This window comes from Strongylocentrotus purpuratus, unplaced genomic scaffold (genome assembly GCF_000002235.5).
Source record: "Strongylocentrotus purpuratus isolate Spur 01 unplaced genomic scaffold, Spur_5.0 spur5_scaffold_13, whole genome shotgun sequence".
Classification (NCBI taxonomy): Eukaryota; Metazoa; Echinodermata; class Echinoidea; order Camarodonta; family Strongylocentrotidae; genus Strongylocentrotus; species Strongylocentrotus purpuratus.
The window spans coordinates 5,503,932-5,509,931 of NW_022145598.1; positions in this window are offsets into that span (position 1 = coordinate 5,503,932).

The window sequence follows — 6,000 nt, forward strand, 5'->3', positions numbered from 1 at the left end:
GATACCTCTTAGAAGTCCATGGCTTTCTTTTTAAGAAAGATATTTGCAAATAAAGATGAGAGAGATAAACCGATGTCAGGAACAGATAGAGAAGCTCAAGCGCAACATATTGATACCTCTTAGAAGTCCATGGCTTTCTTTTTAAGAAAGATATTTGCAAAAGTAAAACATGCTTCAAATGGCTCATTTATAGCGCCAAATGACAGTATATACGCGATTTAAACGTTTTGAACATTGCGCAAGAAATAAAGACGAGAGAGATAAACCGATGTCAAGAACAGAACGAGAAGCTCAAGCGCAACATATTGATACCTCTTAGAAGTCCATGGCTTTCTTTTTAAGAAAGATATTTGCAAAAGTAAAACATGCTTCAAATGGCTCATTTATAGCGCCAAATGACAGTATATACGCGATTTAAACGTTTTCAACATTGCGCAAGAAATAAAGACGAGAGAGATAAACCGATGTCAAGAACAGAACGAGAAGCTCAAGCGCAACATATTGATACCTCTTAGAAGTCCATGGCTTTCTTTTTAAGAAAGATATTTGCAAATAAAGATGAGAGAGATAAACCGATGTCAGGAACAGATAGAGAAGCTCAAGCGCAACATATTGATACCTCTTAGAAGTCCATGGCTTTCTTTTTAAGAAAGATATTTGCAAAAGTAAAACATGCTTCAAATGGCTCATTTATAGCGCCAAATGACAGTATATACGCGATTTAAACGTTTTCAACATTGCGCGAGAAATAAAGACGAGAGAGATAAACCGATGTCAAGAACAGAACGAGAAGCTCAAGCGCAACATATTGATACCTCTTAGAAGTCCATGGCTTTCTTTTTAAGAAAGATATTTGCAAATAAAGATGAGAGAGATAAACCGATGTCAGGAACAGAAGAGAAGCTCAAGCGCAACATATTGATACCTCTTAGAAGTCCATGGCTTTCTTTTTAAGAAAGATATTTGCAAAAGTAAAACATGCTTCAAATGGCTCATTTATAGCGCCAAATGACAGTATATACGCGATTTAAACGTTTTGAACATTGCGCAAGAAATAAAGACGAGAGAGATAAACCGATGTCAAGAACAGAACGAGAAGCTCAAGCGCAACATATTGATACCTCTTAGAAGTCCATGGCTTTCTTTTTAAGAAAGATATTTGCAAAAGTAAAACATGCTTCAAATGGCTCATTTATAGCGCCAAATGACAGTATATACGCGATTTAAACGTTTTCAACATTGCGCAAGAAATAAAGACGAGAGAGATAAACCGATGTCAAGAACAGAACGAGAAGCTCAAGCGCAACATATTGATACCTCTTAGAAGTCCATGGCTTTCTTTTTAAGAAAGATATTTGCAAATAAAGATGAGAGAGATAAACCGATGTCAGGAACAGATAGAGAAGCTCAAGCGCAACATATTGATACCTCTTAGAAGTCCATGGCTTTCTTTTTAAGAAAGATATTTGCAAAAGTAAAACATGCTTCAAATGGCTCATTTATAGCGCCAAATGACAGTATATACGCGATTTAAACGTTTTCAACATTGCGCGAGAAATAAAGACGAGAGAGATAAACCGATGTCAAGAACAGAACGAGAAGCTCAAGCGCAACATATTGATACCTCTTAGAAGTCCATGGCTTTCTTTTTAAGAAAGATATTTGCAAATAAAGATGAGAGAGATAAACCGATGTCAGGAACAGATAGAGAAGCTCAAGCGCAACATATTGATACCTCTTAGAAGTCCATGGCTTTCTTTTTAAGAAAGATATTTGCAAATGTAAAACATGCTTCAAATGGCTCATTTATAGCGCCAAATGACAGTATATACGCGATTTAAACGTTTTCAACATTGCGCAAGAAATAAAGACGAGAGAGATAAACCGATGTCAGGAACAGAACGAGAAGCTCAAGCGCAACATATTGATACCTCTTAGAAGTCCATGGCTTTCTTTTTAAGAAAGATATTTGCAAAAGTAAAACATGCTTCAAATGGCTCATTTATAGCGCCAAATGACAGTATATACGCGATTTAAACGTTTTCAACATTGCGCAAGAAATAAAGACGAGAGAGATAAACCGATGTCAAGAACAGAACGAGAAGCTCAAGCGCAACATATTGATACCTCTTAGAAGTCCATGGCTTTCTTTTTAAGAAAGATATTTGCAAATAAAGATGAGAGAGATAAACCGATGTCAGGAACAGATAGAGAAGCTCAAGCGCAACATATTGATACCTCTTAGAAGTCCATGGCTTTCTTTTTAAGAAAGATATTTGCAAAAGTAAAACATGCTTCAAATGGCTCATTTATAGCGCCAAATGACAGTATATACGCGATTTAAACGTTTTCAACATTGCGCGAGAAATAAAGACGAGAGAGATAAACCGATGTCAAGAACAGAACGAGAAGCTCAAGCGCAACATATTGATACCTCTTAGAAGTCCATGGCTTTCTTTTTAAGAAAGATATTTGCAAATAAAGATGAGAGAGATAAACCGATGTCAGGAACAGAAGAGAAGCTCAAGCGCAACATATTGATACCTCTTAGAAGTCCATGGCTTTCTTTTTAAGAAAGATATTTGCAAAAGTAAAACATGCTTCAAATGGCTCATTTATAGCGCCAAATGACAGTATATACGCGATTTAAACGTTTTCAACATTGCGCAAGAAATAAAGACGAGAGAGATAAACCGATGTCAGGAACAGAACGAGAAGCTCAAGCGCAACATATTGATACCTCTTAGAAGTCCATGGCTTTCTTTTTAAGAAAGATATTTGCAAAAGTAAAACATGCTTCAAATGGCTCATTTATAGCGCCAAATGACAGTATATACGCGATTTAAACGTTTTCAACATTGCGCAAGAAATAAAGACGAGAGAGATAAACCGATGTCAAGAACAGAACGAGAAGCTCAAGCGCAACATATTGATACCTCTTAGAAGTCCATGGCTTTCTTTTTAAGAAAGATATTTGCAAATAAAGATGAGAGAGATAAACCGATGTCAGGAACAGATAGAGAAGCTCAAGCGCAACATATTGATACCTCTTAGAAGTCCATGGCTTTCTTTTTAAGAAAGATATTTGCAAAAGTAAAACATGCTTCAAATGGCTCATTTATAGCGCCAAATGACAGTATATACGCGATTTAAACGTTTTCAACATTGCGCGAGAAATAAAGACGAGAGAGATAAACCGATGTCAAGAACAGAACGAGAAGCTCAAGCGCAACATATTGATACCTCTTAGAAGTCCATGGCTTTCTTTTTAAGAAAGATATTTGCAAATAAAGATGAGAGAGATAAACCGATGTCAGGAACAGATAGAGAAGCTCAAGCGCAACATATTGATACCTCTTAGAAGTCCATGGCTTTCTTTTTAAGAAAGATATTTGCAAATGTAAAACATGCTTCAAATGGCTCATTTATAGCGCCAAATGACAGTATATACGCGATTTAAACGTTTTCAACATTGCGCAAGAAATAAAGACGAGAGAGATAAACCGATGTCAAGAACAGAACGAGAAGCTCAAGCGCAACATATTGATACCTCTTAGAAGTCCATGGCTTTCTTTTTAAGAAAGATATTTGCAAATAAAGATGAGAGAGATAAACCGATGTCAGGAACAGATAGAGAAGCTCAAGCGCAACATATTGATACCTCTTAGAAGTCCATGGCTTTCTTTTTAAGAAAGATATTTGCAAAAGTAAAACATGCTTCAAATGGCTCATTTATAGCGCCAAATGACAGTATATACGCGATTTAAACGTTTTCAACATTGCGCGAGAAATAAAGACGAGAGAGATAAACCGATGTCAAGAACAGAACGAGAAGCTCAAGCGCAACATATTGATACCTCTTAGAAGTCCATGGCTTTCTTTTTAAGAAAGATATTTGCAAATAAAGATGAGAGAGATAAACCGATGTCAGGAACAGATAGAGAAGCTCAAGCGCAACATATTGATACCTCTTAGAAGTCCATGGCTTTCTTTTTAAGAAAGATATTTGCAAATGTAAAACATGCTTCAAATGGCTCATTTATAGCGCCAAATGACAGTATATACGCGATTTAAACGTTTTCAACATTGCGCAAGAAATAAAGACGAGAGAGATAAACCGATGTCAAGAACAGAACGAGAAGCTCAAGCGCAACATATTGATACCTCTTAGAAGTCCATGGCTTTCTTTTTAAGAAAGATATTTGCAAATAAAGATGAGAGAGATAAACCGATGTCAGGAACAGATAGAGAAGCTCAAGCGCAACATATTGATACCTCTTAGAAGTCCATGGCTTTCTTTTTAAGAAAGATATTTGCAAAAGTAAAACATGCTTCAAATGGCTCATTTATAGCGCCAAATGACAGTATATACGCGATTTAAACGTTTTCAACATTGCGCGAGAAATAAAGACGAGAGAGATAAACCGATGTCAAGAACAGAACGAGAAGCTCAAGCGCAACATATTGATACCTCTTAGAAGTCCATGGCTTTCTTTTTAAGAAAGATATTTGCAAATAAAGATGAGAGAGATAAACCGATGTCAGGAACAGATAGAGAAGCTCAAGCGCAACATATTGATACCTCTTAGAAGTCCATGGCTTTCTTTTTAAGAAAGATATTTGCAAATGTAAAACATGCTTCAAATGGCTCATTTATAGCGCCAAATGACAGTATATACGCGATTTAAACGTTTTCAACATTGCGCAAGAAATAAAGACGAGAGAGATAAACCGATGTCAAGAACAGAACGAGAAGCTCAAGCGCAACATATTGATACCTCTTAGAAGTCCATGGCTTTCTTTTTAAGAAAGATATTTGCAAATAAAGATGAGAGAGATAAACCGATGTCAGGAACAGATAGAGAAGCTCAAGCGCAACATATTGATACCTCTTAGAAGTCCATGGCTTTCTTTTTAAGAAAGATATTTGCAAATGTAAAACATGCTTCAAATGGCTCATTTATAGCGCCAAATGACAGTATATACGCGATTTAAACGTTTTCAACATTGCGCAAGAAATAAAGACGAGAGAGATAAACCGATGTCAAGAACAGAACGAGAAGCTCAAGCGCAACATATTGATACCTCTTAGAAGTCCATGGCTTTCTTTTTAAGAAAGATATTTGCAAATAAAGATGAGAGAGATAAACCGATGTCAGGAACAGATAGAGAAGCTCAAGCGCAACATATTGATACCTCTTAGAAGTCCATGGCTTTCTTTTTAAGAAAGATATTTGCAAAAGTAAAACATGCTTCAAATGGCTCATTTATAGCGCCAAATGACAGTATATACGCGATTTAAACGTTTTCAACATTGCGCGAGAAATAAAGACGAGAGAGATAAACCGATGTCAAGAACAGAACGAGAAGCTCAAGCGCAACATATTGATACCTCTTAGAAGTCCATGGCTTTCTTTTTAAGAAAGATATTTGCAAATAAAGATGAGAGAGATAAACCGATGTCAGGAACAGATAGAGAAGCTCAAGCGCAACATATTGATACCTCTTAGAAGTCCATGGCTTTCTTTTTAAGAAAGATATTTGCAAAAGTAAAACATGCTTCAAATGGCTCATTTATAGCGCCAAATGACAGTATATACGCGATTTAAACGTTTTCAACATTGCGCGAGAAATAAAGACGAGAGAGATAAACCGATGTCAAGAACAGAACGAGAAGCTCAAGCGCAACATATTGATACTTCTTAGAAGTCCATGGCTTTCTTTTTAAGAAAGATATTTGCAAATAAAGATGAGAGAGATAAACCGATGTCAGGAACAGAACGAGAAGCTCAAGCGCAACATATTGATACCTCTTAGAAGTCCATGGCTTTCTTTTTAAGAAAGATATTTGCAAATAAAGATGAGAGAGATAAACCGATGTCAGGAACAGATAGAGAAGCTCAAGCGCAACATATTGATACCTCTTAGAAGTCCATGGCTTTCTTTTTAAAAAGATATTTGCAAAAGTAAAACATGCTTCAAATGGCTCATTTATAGCGC